The sequence below is a fragment of the Leptidea sinapis genome, chromosome 3 (genome assembly GCF_905404315.1).
Source record: "Leptidea sinapis chromosome 3, ilLepSina1.1, whole genome shotgun sequence".
Classification (NCBI taxonomy): Eukaryota; Metazoa; Arthropoda; class Insecta; order Lepidoptera; family Pieridae; genus Leptidea; species Leptidea sinapis.
Window position 1 is genome coordinate 13,991,229 of NC_066267.1, and position 21,123 is coordinate 14,012,351.

General features: G+C 34.5%; 1 protein-coding gene across 2 annotated transcripts in view; it reads left to right on the forward strand.

Moving 5' to 3' along the window:
* Positions 1-1,136: 1,136 nt before the first annotated feature.
* Positions 1,137-21,123, forward strand: part of LOC126979544 (sodium/bile acid cotransporter 5-like) — a 67,720-nt gene continuing 47,733 nt past the window's right edge. The window contains exon 1 of one of the 2 annotated variants that reach the window (XM_050828902.1): positions 1,137-1,375. The gene's annotated coding sequence lies outside the window, so the exon portion shown is untranslated. Of the gene's footprint in view, positions 1,376-6,780; positions 6,866-21,123 lie in introns of those variants that run through there. The other variant, XM_050828903.1, reaches the window with a different exon arrangement.

The window sequence follows — 21,123 nt, forward strand, 5'->3', positions numbered from 1 at the left end:
GGCCATAAGTTGGACCCACAAGGTCACAAATGTGGAAGTTCTGCGCCGCGTCAATTAAAAACGCGAACTCATGCAAACTATCAAGATGAGGAAAGTTGCATATTTGGGGCACGTGCTTAGGCACGAGAGGTACAAACTCCTACAACTCATCTTGATGGGAAAAGTTGCCGGAAGATGAGGCGTAGGTCGCAGAAAAAAGTCTTGGCTGCGCAACATCCGAGAGTGGACTGGCATTGCGAGTGCGGCAGAACTATTTCGCCTCGAAAAGGACAAACAATTAAGACTACCAAGCTGACCGCCAACCTTCGCTAATCGGAGAGGCACGCGAAGAAGAAGAAGATAATTTTCATAAATATGACGGTGTGCAGATAAATCTGTTATCTAGTCCAGAATTAGCCAACAGTGCGACGCGATCAGCTGCTCGAGCATACTCATTAGAAACACAATTCGAGCATTACTATCCTACTCGCACATATCGCTAAATAACAAGTTAGTGTAATTCGTCGACAGAAATCCTCACATGAAAAAATTAAATTTAATATGTTTAAAATACTATTAGGAGTGATAAATATTATTGCGTACATAAAAAATTATATTCAGCAAGATGGGCAATGCCTAAAATTGATATATGTAGTATCTATAGATAATATGAACACTGTAAATATTTTAACTTCTTTTATCGTGTTTCGGTTTGAGCTTATGGTCTTGTTACCAATGCTATAAATAATAATGTTAGAATAGATTGATGTTGTATGATATGTGTTGTTGTATGTTAAAGTAAAATGGAAGTCTTACCTACTTAGGGATTTTTTTGCCCATAAACCTAACGGGGGTTATTCTTGCAATTGAAAAATTATTTTAAATTTTTCTTGTATTTTTGTTCGAGCTGATGGTCTTGTTACCAGTGCTCTAACTAAATAAAACAACAACAATTACATTGATGACAGGCGCAGTAAAACCTTCTATCAGCTGTCAAATATCAATACAGGTCTAGTTGACAATTGAAATGTCTTATGTAATGACTTACGATTGAATTGTATACGAATTTCGACTTTAGAAGTAAGCAAATACAATCCATTTGTTATAATATATTCATTATTTTAAATTAAAAATACAAATCAGTACATTCACACACTGAATCTGAAAAAGCATGAATTTTTGATATAGGAAATATCAGGAAGTTTGTAAATTTATACATTTAAATTCAATGGCTTAAGCCACACAGTAAATAATATGAAAGTTATTTACTAGTTAATCTTGCAAAGAAATCTCAAGGTTGTGCAATTATTACTAACTAGAACTACTACATAATATCTACGTACTTTATTACGGTGTACTGTGAGTGTGAAAGTTCGAATTGTTGTTTTGTACTTAGGTAAGTTTACATAACATTGTTCCTTTAATAATATTCAATTACATAACTCATAATTATTATTAAGTTTACCTTTAATACCAATATACCTTTCATTTTTATATCAATCAGGAACGGGGTCACTTATCATGCCCTTAACTTATTTTCTCGAAGTGCATGAATAACATACCTAGGTATTCCCTGCTGTCCAAACTGCACAGATAGCCTTGCGGTATTTTATTTTCGCTCGGCTACAATTAGGTACATATATATGTTATTATATAATAAAATTATAATATCAATAATCACTAGAACTATGGTGTAAATCTTAACGTGAAATTTAAAAGATTTAAGTGAACTGAAGGTAAATTGATCACCATAAACCACAAGTCTTCAAGTATTTATTTTATCAGATTTTACTTCACTTAGAAAACAAATAGTATATTAAAAATATATAAATAAAACAAAATCATTTACAATGTCTTCACTTTAGTAATTAATTATAGTGTAATATAAATATTACACTAAATTTTCATACGAGGCAATTCTTTCTAACCTGTTAGAAATGCCTTGTCATGCTGGACATGAAAATTGCATAGAATTTTTTATAAACTTATGCAATTATAATTAATGCATAAGTTTATAATAATGCAACAAAAATTAATTTAAAAAAAATCAAATGGGGAGCGAATAAAATTTAACTTGCAAGATTTGATTACAGACAGACAACCGGACAGGTGAAACTAAATAAAAATGCTTGTCATAATAATAAAAATTAAAAAGACATGATCCCTTTTGCACGAAAAGCATACATGATAAGTGCTGTTCCACGGCAACTATAATGACCTTGCCTAAATATCTATATACATCTACTTAGTAAGTGTTAGGTTATGTTCGTTACGGAATTTCGGGATTCGGTCTCCACGCTCAAGGCCGGCGATAGAAGCTTTGCAATAGCTTAAAACTACTGGCCAAAGTATGTCACATTTTTATGTGAATGTGCATCAAACTAAGGAAGAATCACGAAATACGGATCGAAAATCTTAGCATAATCGGTGTATATACATAAAAAATACCAATTGAATTAAGAATCTCCTTATTATCAAACTCTGTTAAAAAAAATGCAAAATCATGTCTGACTTCACATAGACATTAGTGATGACCGAGAATGTCTGGTTCAAAGTAAATAATACCAAAAATATAGTATCCCAATAAAGTTTAACTGTGTGTATATATATATATATATATATATATATATATATTATGTACTAAGTCTAATACTGTTACAATAATTAAAAATAAACAAATTATTACATTTGAATTTGGAATCTGGAATTTTTATATATAAATATTGTTCATTGAGTTTTCTCATATTGGCGCCAATAGTTTGCAACATTAAAATGGAGCAAGGTGATAAAGAGATCTGAATTGCTGTGATTGCATTACACAAACTAGGTATGGAGTCAAATGCAATTTTTATAACTGTATGCTTATACCATTGGTATTAGTAAAATGATTGTGTACTGGGCCAATTATAGGTACAATGAGACCTCCTCTGTTTCTGATTCTGAGCCTGGCCGTCCACATAGTGTTCGTACGAAAAGGTGGTCAAAGCAGTAAGGGAAAGGTTTTTAAGAAATCCTGTCCTAAACCAAAAGATTTTATCTCGGGAGATGAAGATAGAACCTAGAACCATGTCACGTATTTTAAAAGATGACTTAGGACTTGCAGCCTATAAGAGACATACTGGTCATTTCTTAACTGATAATTTAAAGAAGAATAGGGTGATAAAATCGAAATAACTACTGAAGCGGTACACAAAGGGAGGTCATAAAAAAAAATTATTTACAGATATTTTTTTTTTACAATTGAGCAACATTTTAACAAACAAAATGACCGTATTTATGCTCAAAGCACTGAGGAAGAGACTTAAAATATTATGTAGCAAGGCTACGAGCACAATTGTACTGCCGCTCAGAATTTTTGGGTTGTACAAGAATCCTGAGTGGAAATGAAGGAAGAGGCCTCGTGGATGGATCCAACACGATGGTACGGCCAGATCCGCTCCGCCCTCGACTCTACGGTTCACAATGCCTTTCACACCGCCAGAGACAGGAATAGATGGAGAGCGATCATACGTGAGAAAGTGATACAGAGGGGTGGTCACGACCCTCAGTACTGAGGATTACGACGCAGGGAGAAGAGGAGTGGAAATGAATAAATTTTCATAAAAAAATCGATATTCCATCGAAGTAATATTCAGAACCACATAATTTCACAAGTCTATTATATTGTGTAATGTTGATAAGTGTATGAACTATGAAACACCTATAGTTATTATTATATTATATTATACACCTAAGTATTGGTATGTAGGTCTGAAATACTTATATTAATCATGACATGCACGTTACACGTCATTCTAACTGGTTTTCCGCACTTATGCTCGGAGGATATTATAATTTTATTTAAATAACAAATTCCCGTGACCAAATGTCCCTGAACCATTCGAAATACCTTCTAATGACTCTGCTAATAGTATGCAAAATACACATCTTGACTTTGTTGTCATAGACAGCACTAGTTTCTGCCCGCGACGTTTTTCGCGTGGAGGCTATAAAGCAGGAAAATTACTATTGTTACATCTAGCATGTTAATATGTAGTTAATGTATTCTCTCGGCCTCTTTTACAAAATTCTAATTAAATATATTTAGTAGGTAGTCTTTTCGTTTCGCCCGGACATATATCGTAGGTACATAACATACAAAAATAATACCTATGTAATGTATTCCTTTGGCTTCGGTATTGCTTGCAAAATTAACAGCAAGTATTATTTTAGAAATATATTTAATGTATAGTATTTGCCTTTTAGCACGAATTAATTTTGGAAAAAATTGATCTGTCAGCTCTTTATTCCAAAAAAATAATTTAAATTGCGATCTCTTTAGGTATGAACTATGAAGTGCGATTTTTACTAGCGGTAGACTTTGGTCGATAAGTTTGATTGCCCTTCCAGGAGGAAAATAATCTCATATTAAATTGAGAAAATATGCGCGGACGAAGTCGCGGGCAACTGCTAGTAGTAAATATAAAAGTAGAATGAATAAGACGGCTATATTTAACCGAATTAATTTTGTTTCGTTTGTCATTGTCATATGTCGAGGAATCACTGACCCCGAAGATACAGTTTTAACTAGTTTCGGGGTCAGAGGCCAAACTATTTTAATATCACTGCAAAACCGTTTTTCAATGTTAGTATTTAAAAAAAAATATTTTAATTAAAAAAAAAAATCACCCACACACCAAGGTGCACAACCAGTCGCGTACCAACAAAATAATTATATATAAAGCTATATAGGGAGTTACTATAGTTATGTTCGTTTGACCAACTCGGACGCGTCATGACTCTGGTGTCTAGTTTGGTGAAATATTGCCCTAAGGCCTATCGCAGATGACACACTTTTTGTGCTATCGAGTCTGCATTTCGCGCAAAATGTCTGTGGCAGATATTTCACAGACTGAACGCACACGACGTACACTTTCGCTCATTTTGTCGGCAGAACTGTAGGGATGTACAGAGATTGCGGTGTATTATTTCGTACTTGAGATATTCAGGTTGATTCTATTCTTTCAGAACGATTATTAAGGGACTGTTTCATATTAAACTATATCCAAATAAAATTTTCAAGATTTATAAAATATCTGTTACTACATTTAACGAGCTGTTAATTATTTTGAAACCTTCTTTAAAACATTCGGAAACAACAATGAGGAAGAGCATCGATCCAGAAGAAAGGCTCTCAGTGACGCTTAGGGAAGTAAATATGTGGGTAATTTAAATTGGCCAAGTTTATATTAAATATCATTTAATAATATCACACACAATCATCACAACAACAACATAATATTTGGTATATTGTCCTTTGGAACTAATAATGAATTAATTTTTAAAAGAAAACATTATTCCAACATATTTTAACTTTTATTAGTTAGGTTAGGTATGCACCAAAATCTTTAAAAAATAATTATAAGAAACTTCTGTCTGTACTCTGCCAAAGATGTATCATACAGTGCTGGTCTGTTTTCTATTTCTTGTATCAACATCGATTTATCGATGCCTAGCGCCATGACACACGTCAATCAATAGCAAGTGCAGACTACAGACCAGGGTTGGGACAGACGCTTTAAAGTGACGTTTTCAGAAGACTGTAGTGCCATCTGTTAGTTGTCCCGAAAATGAAAGCTTTGTCAGCTGTCACTCGCTTTGAAACCTTTCAACTTTTCTTTAGTTGTGTCACTGCCCACTGGTCAAAATGGCGGCTAGTTCTAGAGTTAGCGCATGAATGTAGCTCTCGTGTTGCATATTTACACTACTAAATCAATCCTTTATGTTCTATGTTGTGGCAAAATTAAATAACTAACTCTACGCGCAATTTTAAAATTGCATTACCTACATTAAAAAGTAGAGTTAGTTATTTAATTGCGTCACAACATTAAAAATGAATTTTATAATTTCGAGCTTATAAATAGTTATTTTCGGGGCCACTCTCCAGATGGCGCTAGTTTTCAAATAGACAGCTCATAATGCGTAGAGAGGGCTCTCTTTTCCCTATATATTATTATACTCTTTGCTTCAGACTAAATTGTGCGTCGTCTGCGATAACGCGTGTAATCGCGAACGTAATATGTTTTTGGCGCACTTTTTGCACAGCGCGGTGTGGCGCAGTGCGGCGCGGTCTGTCAAATCTACGAGGATATTCTGTAAGTCAGACTTTTTGCGCGTCGTCTGCGTTACTCTATATTATTCTATACCTTTTATTATCACAGACTAAAAAGTGCGTCACGGATAGTCTGTCGTCTGCGATAGGCCTAAGTCTCTCCGAAATCCATTTTAGTAGCAAAAGTTGCTCAACTATTTTTTTTTATGAAAATAAGGTACAAGACGAGCAGGGCGTTCAACTGATGGTAATTGATACGCCCTGCCCATTACAATGCAGTGCCGCTCAGGATTCTTGAAAAACCCCAAAAATTCTGAATAGCACTACTACTGCGCTCGTCACCTTGAGACATAAAATGTCTCATTTGCCCAGTAATTGCACTAGCTACGGCGCCCTTCAGACCGAAACACAGTAATGCTTACACATGACTGCTTCACGGCAGAAATAGGCGCCGTTGTGGTACCCATAATCTAGCCGGCATCCTGTACAAAGCAGCCTCCCACTGGTAAAACTAAAACTATAACCGCTTCTTCAGAACTCGAGATTTACCTCGAGAATTCCGCGCGTTCGCTTGTTTTCGTAAGTACCTAAAGTGCAGAGTTACACACACTCGCAAATTTTGAATAACATCATTCAAATAACTTTGTGCTTCAATGTCGCAAAGGTCGATATACTTGTATCTTATTTTTAGCGATATTTATTATTCATACTCGCGATCGTTCGCACGCGCACGCGATATTAATATAGGAACAGGAGCTTTGATTGGAATCTAATAATAAGCTATCAGACTTGTAGGTATGTACAATAATTAATTATCATTGAATATATTATAGAACAGCGGCTTTAGACTGGTGTTGCTAGTTTTTATATCAGGCATAGAAGGCCTTCGACACATTATGTTCGAGCTTCATTAGCGGGCTACGGCGAATATTCGCCCGCTATTGAATGAAACGCAGAAATGCTACCAGTACTCTTGGTACGTTTCCCCGTCATGAAACTAATGAACGGATTTTAATGGGCATTACTTCAAGGAGCGTAGTTTAGTCCGACAACGAGATAGGATAGTTTTTATTACGTTTTAGGACCCACAATTATTTTTATTTCCAATATTTGTTTTGTGTGTACATATTTTCTATGACAGAATTTATTGTCGCACGGTTTGACAGTTCTGCTGTGAAACAATTTCATTATAACAACAGGGAGCATATTTTACGTAATAAAAGGCATAAAAAGGCATAAAAGGCATTTATTTTCTCAAAATGGATTCCTTTAGAATTCTTTTTGATGTCATTTCTTATACTACTTTACTAGATACTACTACCGCTTCGGAAACAAATGGCGCTCTGAGAGAGAAGCAGTGGCGCAAGAAACTCTCCCAGCATTCTTTTTTTTGCGCTCTTTTCAATAAAAATATACAATATTGTACAGTAATTTCTATCGCTATAAAATAATCACAATCTAGTCCCAGGCTGTCCGATCATTTAGATATTCAGCAATGGAGTAATAGGATTTACGACAGAGCCATTTTTTTATAAAACATTTAAATTTATTTATAGATAATGCCTGAACAGTGGCTGGGACTTTATTGTAGAAGTGTATACATTTACCCTTAAAGCTATTATGTATCTTATGAAGCCTAGTAGAATTAGTTACAAGCAATCCCTTATTTCTAGTGTTATAATAATGAAAATCACTATTAAGAGCAAAAAGGTTACGATTTTTGTGAACATATATTAAATTTTCATAAATGTACTGACAATGAACAGTCATAATATTTATTTCTTTAAATTTTTCTTTGAGAGACTGTCTATAACCAAGCTGATATATAGCACGAACAGCTCTCTTTTGCAGAGCAAACACTATATCAATGTCAGCAGCGTGACCCCATAGTAATATACCGTACGACATGATGCTGTGAAAATAACTAAAGTACACTAATCTAGCGGTCGCAACATTCGTGTACTCTCTAATCTTTCTAACTGCATATGCCGCAGAGCTGAGTCTATCTGCTAGATGGGTAATATGTGGACCCCACTGAAGCTTTTTATCTAACGTGATACCCAAGAAGACCGTAGTGTCCACAAGTTCCAATCTCTGATCATTTATAAGTACGTTGGTTTGTACCTCCGCTGTGTTTGGTGTAGTGAACCGAAAACACTTTGTTTTTTTACTGTTTAAGTGCAGATTATTCGTCTCAAACCAACGCACTATCTTTGAGAGTGCATTGCTTACCTCGTCATCAATATCCGCACGTCGCTTCACTTTAAAAATAAGTGAAGTCATCATCAGCAAACAATACAATGTCATGGCTATCATCTACCACAAACGGTAGATCGTTAATATATATATGAAACAAGAAAAGACCGAGAATAGAACCCTGTGGAACACCTATTCCCACAGGTTTACCCGAAGACCGTTTGCCATTTACATCGACTATCTGAACTCTTTCGCTTAAATATGATTTTAACAGATTTAGGGCTCTATTTTTCACTCTATAATGTTTTAGTTTTAGGAGTAAAGTTTCTTGGTGGACGCAGCCAAATGCTTTTAACAAATCACAAAAAATGCCCAATGCATCCTGTGACTCTTCCCAGGCGTCAAAGATGTGCTCAATGAGTCTAGTACCCGCATTAATTGTTATAAGCCCCTAGTGAAACCAAACTGATTTTTGTTCATTAATTTACAAAAATGCATTTGTAGCTGTTGAAGCAAAAGTTTTTCAAAAATTTTACTAAAAACAGGCAGCCCTGAAATAGGTCTGAAATTAGCAGGGTCAAAAGAACTGCCCGATTTAAACAAAGGTATAACTTTGCTGTATTTCATGAGGTCAGGGAACACACCCTCATCTATGCATTCATTAAATATTATTGCTAATTCAGGTGCTATAATGTCAAGTATGTATTTTACAATATTAGTCGAATGGCCCCATAGGTCTTTTGTATTTTTTAGGTTAATTAATTTGAAGATTTTTATTATATCGCTACCTGTAACATAGGAAAATTAGCAGTTTCACCACAGTGTAAAAATGGTATCGTATTTACCAAATTATTTCTAAACCCCTCAAGACGGCTACCCGTAACTGGTATAATCGTCACCTTTTTTGGTCTGACATTGTCCAATCTTGTATTTACTTTTATAAGTTCCCCACTATGGTCGGATTGAAGATTATTAATTATGAGTTTACTAGTAATAGTAACATCTGTAAAAATATTATCTAAACAGGTTACTGTTGTAGAAGTGATACTAGTAGGTTCCCAAAATACATTGAACAAATTAAAACTTTGAAATAAATTATTAAGGCCAGTACAATTGGGCGAAGGTTCAAGCAAGTTTATATTAATATATATTCTTGATATTATGAAATATTATTGACAAATTCATAAATACAAGTATTTTATTTATTACTGGTTGACCCGACAGACGTTTTTCTGTATAATACAATAAATAAAATAATGTTTTTTATTAATTTGTCAATAATATATCATAATATCAAGAATTATTTCGTAAAATTCGTCAATAAATTCTCTCCTAGAAAATATGTCCATACAAAACAAATATCGGACGGCGGGGGACACATTAAAGGAAAAACAAAATTGTTGTTTTTATTTAATTCCGAACACTTTTAAACCTTCCCTGGACTTCCACAAATAATTCAAGACCAAAATTAGCCAATTCGGTCCAGCCGTTCTCGAGTTTTAGCGAGACTAACGAACAGCAATTCATTTTTATATTTATAGATGTACAGAACAACGTTTGTTGGGTCAGCTAGTATATTTATAAGGTTTGTTTAGGTGTTGCTGAATATAAAAGTGCTTTGTCATTCGAACGAAAACACGTCATGTAAAATTTCAAGTCTTTCAGTCAAGAAGATATTATATTTCAGCTTGCGACATATTTTGATCTAAACAAAGAATCATTTGTAGGCATAAAATTATACAGCGAAACTATACATCAAGTTAACCAAGCTTCAGCGTCTGGCAGCCTAAAACGTTTGAAGAAATATTTATTAATTATATACACGATTTGGGAATTTATTTCTTTAAAATAAAACAGTCCAACTGAAGTTTTTTTTGCAAACAGTAAACAGCAACGCAATTGTGAATAATTGTTTGTTTTGAACTGAATGAATAGTTGATTCAGCTGTTATCAATTAAATATTATATTATATTGAAGTACAAGTGTAAAATTCTATGAAATCCGGATTAAGTTTAGTTATGCCTGAATATTTGTGATGCTTGAGAACGGAGGCTAAGTACTTAGATCATTTGTACGCAAAGATAGACTATGACAGCTGTGAAAACGTCGAAAAAAATTGAGTTTAGAACTGAGCGCGTACACCTTCCTTAAAGGCAACGCTCCTGTGATCCCTCTGGTGTTGCAAGAGATTGTTGGCGGCGGTGATCACTTAACAACAGGTGACCCGTACGCTCGTTTGTCCTCCTATTCCATAAAAAAAAAACCTCTATTTTGAGCGATTCACGCACACTAACACAAAGCATGCAAACCAAACTAATATTCCTGGCCTGATTTTATCGATTGTCTAACAACAGGCTAAGTATATTACATATTAGTTTTTATGATCAATTTAAATACTTAGTCTGAATAAATATCCTGTATCTTGATTTAACAAAGCAAATAGTAGCAGGCTGTCAAAACAAATACCAGTCGAAGGTTTCTTTGCACGGGATGTCGGCTAGGTCTTTATACTTACTGGGTAAATGAGACTTTTTTTTTATGAAAATAAGGGACAAGATGAGCAGGACGTTCAGCTGATGGTAATTGATACGCCCTGCCCATTACAATGCAGTGCCGCTCAGGATTCATGTAACCCCCAAAAATTCTGAGCGGCACTACAACTGCGCTCGTCACCTTGAGACAAGATGTTAAGTCTCATTTGCCCAGTAATTTCACTAGCTACGGCGCCCTTCAGACCGAAACACAGTAATGCTTACACATTACTGCTTCACGGCAGAAATAGGCGCCGTTGTGGTACCCATAATCTAGCTGGCATCCTGTGCAAAGGAGCCTTCACTGGTATAGACTATAGACTTAACATCTTATGTCTCAAGGTGACGAGCGCAATTCTAGTGCCGCTCAGAATCTGAACGTCCTGCTCGTCTCGTCCCTTATTGTCATAAAAAATTGAAGCTTTTTATCTACGGATTTACCGCGGCTAAGAATGATTTTTGCTCATTTTTAAAACTATGATGTGAGTAAGTATACACAAGTAGTTATTTCTTCTGATTTATTTAAAGACCTTGCTAATTTCATAAATTCTCAGGTACTTTTATTCAGTTATCAGCTGCGGGCCTGCCATGAACTCAAATTGCGATTCAATTGACAACCTAAAATGAACTGCTTTGCTATTTCGTACCACGACGTGATTAGAGCTATCTAATTTAGGTTGACGTCAAATCAACTGATTAAATCGCAGTGATGTCAATTAAATGTCAAAAATGATGTTAATTGAATCGCAAACTGATTTAGCTCGTTCATTCATTCGTACCATGAGGTAATATTTCAACCTAAACTGGATAGCTTATGTGTCAAAGTGAGTGATTCGAAAAAAATTGCTAAAGTGAATCGTGTTGTTAATAACTTTTAAAAAATAGTGAAAACATACAGAAAAGGAAACTTTTATTGATAAAATTTGAGATTGACTGATAAATGATGATAATTTATTGGACTTTATTGCAAAACAAAATACTGAAAATAAATACCAAAAAAAAAATGTACTTTGTGGTCCTGTCAAATCAAACCTTAATGGAGGTGCGTTCATAACTCGTTATTTTTACGAAAACACCTAAGCAAACATTTAATTTGTAATTCAAAGAACTATTTATTTATATTGCTATTATTTAATAAGTATAAAAAGGGCTTAATGGTTTATAATTAGACGCTATAAAGCGCAATTTTAAAAAGTATTTTTAGTATTTTCTACGCAAAATAACCGCTAAAATCATATCATTTTAGGTTTCAAAACACAACGCATATGGTTCGAGTAAGAGAGACAAACTTATGCAACGACTGTAGAGCGTCATCTCTTTCTCACACCGAGGACCACAGACAAATTTATTTCGTTCACTCTTCATAAGGATCCAAACGCCATTCAGTAAAAGGTACTTCATGGTACGAATTTTAGTGATTCATGACTCGGAATCGCATTCCTTATTATGGCGAAGAGTAAGCAGAAAACACGCAAACAAGGTGTTTTTAGACAAGTTTTATGGTGAAAATATAGCATTTGGAGCTATAAACACTACTTTATCATGTTACACATACCCTTAAGTCTAATTTGTAGGCTGCTAATGTTTGCTGTTGGCTATACTTAATACTCCAGAGCTATTTTGAACTACCAGTTTTGTTTGCAGTTAAACAAGTTTTTTCTCGGCATGATGCATTTGTTAAGTATACTGCTCTCATAAAAGTTGTTCTTATAGCTTTTACTTTTTTGTGTTGGTACATTTATTAAGATTAGTAATCAATAATGAGGATTTTAAGGAATTAAACTGTTTGCGCCTGTTAAAATGTTAAATTTTCGACGCAAGAATTTTGAAAATATTGGCTTTGTTACATAGGAGCCGTGAACTCATATCGCTCAAGGTCGCCGGCATTTAGTGTCGCCTTAAAAGTTGATAGTAGGCCCTCTGATCTGTCTAAGGCCTCATGTACAAATACCTCTCAAATGCCAAGTCATTTTCTGGAAAAACACCACGGTACAATCAAACAATATTAAGTATGACTGTAAACGAGACCAAAGTTCGTGTACCGCTGCAATGACGTCACAAATATGTAAATCAATTAATTAAATCATAATGTATAAGTATGTAAATATTACGTTACACTCCATTATGTTTTAATTGCCTATAAATCTTATTGTTTTAATAGTCCCGGCCGGTGAAATTTTTTATTTTCTTCGTCTGGTTTACTCTGCTGATATTTGAGTATATGAATCACCCATTTACAGCCTTACAAATATCTCATCTTGGTTTAAAGTTACACCTGAGAATAAACCAATAATAAACAAAATGTTGACTATATCGCTAACAACACTGTCAATACAATGATAATTCTGAAGTTTTCCGAAATTCATGCAGCCTTGCAAATAAATGTAATACGTCCGAATAAATCAATCATAAGTAAAATGTCTATTTGTAAATATATTGCATATTCTTGGTTTGTTATTACGTATAACTTTATACCAAGTTTATTTGTTAGGCTGGAAGTGTATAATTTCGCGCACATGAGATGTACGTACCGGAAGACGCAATGTTGGTAGGCCCCCTAATAGATGGACCGATGATCTGGTCAAGATCGCCGGAATAGGTTGGATGAGGGCAGCGCAGGACTAGTCGTCGTGGAGATCTGCCATTTTGCGGATAGATAATTTGCATAAAAGTACGTTAATGTATTATTATCATAAATATCTTATATCCTCAATTGTAAGCCTGTGCAGATTGGTGGTCGAGTGTTTTAGGGCTTCTGCTTCATCTGGACAATGGCCTGCCCCAAAGATCTCCATGACGTTCGGCACTGCGTTGCCCTCATCCAAAATATATTCCGGCGATCTTGACCAGATCATCGGTCCATCTTGTAGGCGGCCTACTATTACTACGTTTTCGGGTACGTGGTCGCCATTCGAGGACATTACTGCCCCACAACGGCCATCTGTCCGTCGATCTATGTGCCCCGTCCACTGCCACTTCAGTTACGCAATCTTCCGGGCTATGTCTGTTACTTTAGTTCTCCTACGGATCTCCTCATTTCTGATTCGATCTCGCAGGGAAACTCCGAGCAAAGACCTCTCCATTGCCCGCTACCAAGCTACCAGTGGGATGTCCTTTGCACAGGATGCCGGCTAGATTATGGGTACCACAACGGCGCCTATGTCTGCCGTGAAACAGTAATGTGTATGCATTATTGTGTTTGGGTCTGAAGGGCGCCGTAGCTAGTGAAATTACCATCATCTTATGTCTAAAGGTGACGAGCGCAGTTGTAGTGCCGCTCAGAACTTTTGGAGTTTTTCAAGAATCCTGAGCGGCACTACATTATAATCGGCAGGGCGTATCAATTACCATCAGCTGAACGTCCTGCTCGTCTCGTGCCTTATTTTCATATAAAAAAATAAAAGCGATGACGTCTGCTTACTGACCAACGGATTGCTGATTTTTTCCCTCCCTTGTAAATATAACACCCAAAAATTTTGACAAGATTATACATAATGGCAAAAATATACAAAATCCAAATGATATTGCAAATGAATTTAATAATTATTTTATAAATAGGAGTAAGAATGTTAATGGAATAAAACCAAACTACAAATGAATAAAAATGGTAAATTCCTCCATATTCTTAGCGCCCTGTACAAAACGAGGTAATAATAGCAATCAACTCTTTAAATAACACCAAGGCTTGTTGGTCATGATAACATAACAACCCATGTTATAAAAACATGCAAAAATGCAATAGTTGCAGTACTGACATATTTAATCAATTTATCATTTGAACAAGGACAATTCCGCACAACTCTTAAGTCATATATTATAAAACCACTTCACAAAAAAAGTACTACATACGGAACTTATTAATAACTCTTATATCCATTCTATCAAAAGCTTTTGAGAAAATTAAAAGTTTTTTAAATTTATAAACGATTAACCGACATTTTTTACGAAATTCAACGTCATTGCAGAGGAACAATATGCATTTCAACAAAATAAATCTACCACAATGGCCGCATATACATTAGTTAAAAATCTGATAACAAAAATAGATCAAAAAATGAGAGTAACAGCAGTATTCTTTGATATGACCCAAGCTTTTGACTGTGTCGACTTCGAAATTCTCATAAACAAATGTAATTTATATGGGCTTAGAGGTGTCACTTTGAAATGGCTGGATATTTATATTAAAATTAGGCAATAGTGTGTCCAGATTGAAAAGATTGAGGTAAGATCAAATATAGTACGATATGAATAAGTTGGAATCAAACTAAAGCCGGGCTACCTCAGGGCAGTGTACTTGGACCATTATTATTTCTACTATATATCAACGAACTACCAAATATTACAGAAAATAAGTGCGTGTTATACTCGTATGCTGATGACATTACAATAATTATTCCTGACACAAACTCAAAAAGACTATACGACTTGGTCATTTAATTTAAATATTAATATAATAAAAACAAAACCTTTCCAATATAAAAATTATAATAACATAACATAGAATGAAATTAAAATTGATGAGGTTGAAAATAACAAATTCCTAGGCATAATAATGGATAATAATTGTAATTGGAGAGCTCACGTTGAATCATAATGCAAACGTCTTAATAAGTTTGTTTTTGCAATAAGGAGAATAAAAAAAACTATATCGGAAAAAGCGGCTTTAACGGCTTACCATTCTTACGTAGAATCTATAATAAGGCATGGTATCATAATATGGGGTAACTCAACAGTAATACATAGTCTTAATAGCGCAAAAAAAAATGTTTGTGGACTGCAACGGGAAAAGGACCCCTTGAAAGCTGCAGCTGTATTTAAAATATATAACCCATTAACAATAATTGTTAAATTATACATATTTGAGTGCTGCATGTTTGTTCGTAAAAATTTTAGCGAATTCAGTAAACATGAAAACACTTCTCTTTTCCCATCCAGGGACCCCACCAAACTACAAGTACCTTGCTGTAGAACTACATTATTTCAGAGAAACTGTTTTTGTATGTGCATAAAAATCTATAATCATATCCCAAAGATAATAAGAGAGGTATTGTCAAATAGGAATTTCTCATCTAAATTGAAATTTAGTAAACACTGCATATATTCATTAGACGAATATTTTCAATTAAAAACTTGAATATATGCTATATAATACTGCTACTAATCTTTTGTTAAATTGATATTTTGTTACTAATGATTTAGAAATGTATTTTATAAAATTTGCACGTCATAAATGTGGCAAACATGTACTTTATAATATTTATGTAACATCAATCTAACATGTTTATGCAAATAAAAACTTTGACTTTGACTTTGCCTAGTAATTTCACTAGCTACGGCGCCCTTCAGACCGAAACACAATAATGCTTACACATTATTGCTTCACGGCAGAAATAGGTGCCGTTGTTGTACCTATAATCTAGCTGACATCCTATGCAAAGGAGCCTCCCACTGTTCTGAATCGCAGTTACCTAAATTCGCATTTGAAGAACCTTAAGTACCTAATAGTTTTAGGGAGTAGATTAAAAAAAAACACATCATTCCTAAATAATATAAAGAATCATTTATTTTATAGTAAAGATGCATATCAGATAAGTGATTCTATTAAGAAGCGTGCCAAACGCGAGATAATAATCTAAAAATCTAACTCTTGGAATCGTCGAAACTTGTCTTGAATATTAAAATATAATAAATTAAAATTTATAAGTTTTTGCACTTAATGTGAGATTTTATTTTTGTGTTGCTTTTATTTATTCAACCAAACAAAACTGGAATGAGTTTGAAAGAGAGCGCTTACACCTTTCTAAAGCTTGGTAACGCTCCTGTCATTCCTCTGGCATGAAAACCGCATTCATATTTAAACGGTCATAAATTATCGAAACTATTTTTGGCTTTGCTTACATTACTACCACGTATATATGTATGTAATGTTAACAGGTATGTAATGTTAACACCAGGAACAGACACAAACTTATAATGCCTACTACTCGGCTAAGTCGAGATAGTAAGTCTTTTGTGGGGCGATGTATATGCTTTTACAACAAGATCCCAGAAAATGTTCAAAACAAAAGTATTACGTTATTCAAAAGATTTGTTAAAAAAACATTCGTGTGGTAAAGCTTACTATAACACAAATGACTTTCTTAATGATACCACAGATAGGGAATGGAGTGACCGCCCTCAGGCTATTAAATAATTAGTTTAATTGTTGTACAATATTACTTTATATTTTTTCGATGAAAAAAAATAGTCCGCTGAGTTTGTTGCGCCCGTTCTTCTCAGGTCTGAGGCATTCATTTTGGAATGGGTAGTTTTTGACTTTCAATAAGTGATGTCACATCCTATTTTGAATAAAAAAAAATTGAAGTTTAATATGTAGTATGTATGACTTTAATTTGGGGTCTTTTCAAAAAATTGTGTCCCGTGATATTGTGAGCGCAATCCATACGGAAAAATTTGCTCGTCGTTATATGCACTGCATTGTAATGGGTAGGGCGTATCAATTACCATCAGCTAAACGTCCTGCTCGTCTCGTCCCTGATTTTCATAAAAAAAAATTATTACCAAAATATGGGGTCTAAGAAACAGTTACGAGATAGGAAAATAAAGGTTTTGTATTGGAAAGTAACAGGAGTTTCTGTTGCGTATTAAACTTTTCAATAAGGAATATTGAAAAGTTATGGATGTAATACTTAAAAATGAAAGAGTTTCATCGTAGGAATCGAAAGAAGAGGTCGGAGCATGAAACTAGCGATTTATAAATTGAACGATATTGGTCAATCATTTACCATTTTCCTGGGAAACTTTAAATTTTTCTCATTGTGCAGTTATGGTAAGTAATTTACCAGTTCTTTTGTTAACTTCAAAATAACGGTATATAAAATACATTTAATGAGAATAAAATGATATTTTTAACCGCATTTCGCACAATCTCCGGGTCGGGGGGTTAATCAGAAGAAGACCACAGTTTATAGCTTCATTAGGGCTTGTGACGATGTTGGCTTCCATTGACGTCATGGCGCCCTACTTAATAAGTTAATTGTATTTTTTTAACTTACTTTTTAATGGGCTTATATTCAGGACAATGGGGGCAGTATAGTGAACTTGTTAGCGGTCTAGTAACTTTATTTACACTGTTCGATTTTAATTGGGTCAACCTCTAAATCATCACCTGGAGATCCGTAGTAGAATCAAAGTTACCGACGAAGAACTTGAACTGTCTACATAGACGTTCAATGAATTATAAGCGATAAAAATCGATTCACACTTTCAATGTTTATCTTTTCAGCACTTTTTTTTGTTTCGGCCTGCTTCTTGGCATATGCTTCCTCTAAAGATTTCCATTTCTTCCTGTTTCGTGTTACGCTCCTCTAGTAATCCCGCTATTAACATTAATTTAGTCCTCCCATTTGGTAAACTGTCTTCCGCGATTTCGCTATCCATCCCTTGGATACCATTCCATCACTGCCTGGCTCCATTTTCCTTTCGTGTCTCGCATCAAGTGCTTTGCCCACCTCAATTTCCGTTGGTCTGATCTTTCCAGTGTGTCGGTGAGTTTCCTTTTTGTACGGAGAACAGTGTTTCTTCTTCTATCTCTTCTTTTCAAGCCTGACATGCTCCTCTGCATTGCTCTTTGTTATTTGGGTAGTCTGTCTCTTAGAGATTTGGTGAGTGCTCATGTTTCATGAGGTCTTCTACTAAAACATCACTTATCGGTTCTTTTATATATTCCACGAATTTTTCACCTTTCGATAATAATATTGAATCATTCAATTCAATATCCAATTTTTTCTTGAACATAAAATGTTGCTCAACTAAAATTGGTCTATTTGGATACGCTGTAGACAAAGGACCCTTTAGTTTTGCTTTGTGCGCAAGTCTGGCTCTGAAAGTGATGTTATAAAAGCATCTTCAGACACGTAAAAAAAAGTATAAACACATAATTGAAAGTTAACAAATTCATTGATCCATATTTTGAATTATAACTCTTATTGCCATTAAAATAATAATACAAAATTGAACGAGATATTTTGTATTTACATAAGTCTTTGCGTTTGTTTATAACATACGTGTTACCTGATGAAGTCGGTAAAAAACGCCATAATACAAAAAAAAACCGAATGCTCGAACCGAATTTTACGTCTTCCGGTACGTGGTCGCCATTCGAGGACTTACTGCCCCAACGGCCATCTATCTGCCCACTGCCACTTCGATTTTGCAACTATTTGGGCTATGGCGGTGACTTTGGTTCTCCTACGGATCTCCTCATTTCTGATTCAATCTCGCAGGGAAACTCCAAGCATAGCCTTTCTCATTGCCCTCTGAGCGACAATGAGCTTCCTCATAAGGCCCATAGTTAGCGGCCACGTCAGCGTTCCGTATGTCATCACTGGCAACACAATTTTAAAATATATTATTAACTAGCTGACCCGACAGACGTTGTTCTGTATATAATAAATAAAATAATGTTTTAATATAAATTCGGCAATAATATATCATAACATCAAAAATTACTTCGAAAAATATGCACCGTGCTGTCGTAATGAAATTGTTTCACAGCAGATCTCTCAAACCGTGCGTCAATAAATTCTCTCATAGAAATTATGTATGGACACATCAAAGGAAAAACAAATTTGTTGTTTTCATTTAATTTAGCAGCATTTTCCTATTTATTCACCTTTTAAACCTTCTCTTCCACAAATAATTCAAGACCAAAATTAGCCAAATCGGTCCAGCCGTTCTCGAGTTTTAGCGAGACTAACGAACAGCAATTCATTTTTATATATATAGATTAATTAATATTATCTTATCTCATTAACAATTGCCACGAGACACAGCCGAAAGTTTAATTTTCGGGAGTTAAAATAATCAAATTGCGATCGGCATTCGAGTCTCATTATTTTAACAAAAAACAAATTTAGTATTTAGTATTCTCTATATTATTATATTTAAATATAAATGTCAGTCGTATTTAAATAATAAATTATACCGAGAAGTTGTTTGACAGGCACTTGAGTCTATAGAAAACGGAAGAGATTTAGACATAGATAGTTTTTTTGAAACAATTAGCAGGTTTATATCTGAATATAATTTAATGTTGCAGATTTATTTGTTTGAATATTGCCGCTAGAATACTGGTTTCCAGTATGGTTGGAATTATAGGATTGGATACATTGGATTCCTGAATAAGGGATACCTTTTTAATTTTTAGGGGAATATAATACTATGATTATTGTAGTGTTGTCCCTCTTGCATTACAATCTAGTCTCAGGCTAAAAAGTAATCCTTCTATAACCTAAGCTGCTGAATAGAGACTAAACTACGAATGCACAATAACTCTATTCTTAACTTCTCTATTAAGGGAAAGTCACTTTGCTTAGGTGTTTTACAATAAGAGATTCCTGCTGCCGGAATCATGTGTCACAGCTTTAACATTATTGCCTCTATTGCTTCAAGAAAATGTAACGATTTTTTTAAAGATTGCTATAAGATTTCTCCCATAAATCGATGAAGAAGATTCACTTCAAACAACATTGTAGTGTTTAATTTTCCTATAAGCTAGATTGTTTCATATAGTTTTTGTTCTTGTATTTGTCGGCGTTTTTGTGAGCCAAACAATAATGTGAGTGGGAGTTATAAAATAACTTAACACTAAGGTCACGTACATAAAAACATTACAAAAAATGTTTGTCACACGGTATGCACCAAATTGGTAGTTATCGCTTCTATGTACAGAATGCTGTACTCCGACAACTTCGTGCGCGACCGTCTCACGGGGTGACAGACGGCGGGGATGGGACGGGCTACTAAAGATGTCAGCGGGTAGCGGGTGCAAGGGTAACGCGTGAGATGGGAAAATCGCGTATGTTTCGTCTCAAAACTCCGTATCTCAGTTATTTCAAAACTAAATGATCTGTAATTTTGCACACATATACGTGAAAGTATAAGGTTTAATAGAAAAAATTGTAATTTTGAAAATTATGTTTATTAATTTATTTAAAAAATAAAACTTAAAAAAATACACGCAACATAACATTTATAAGAAAAAATACTTTTTTTTTGTAATTTACTTACATAAAATAGAATTTAATATCATTGTATAAACAGTGTCTAACGAGCAATTGTAGTAATGTACTGTGCCAAAATCATTGAACATGAGTTAGCTTTGATGCCTTTTTATATACATTATGGTTAGCAAAAAATAATAAGGAAGGAACAAACATAAACTTGTTATGCCTACTACTCGGTTGGGTCGAGTTAGTAAGTCGTTTGTTGGGCGATGTATATGCTTCTACAATATGATCACAGAAAATGTACAAAACAAATGTG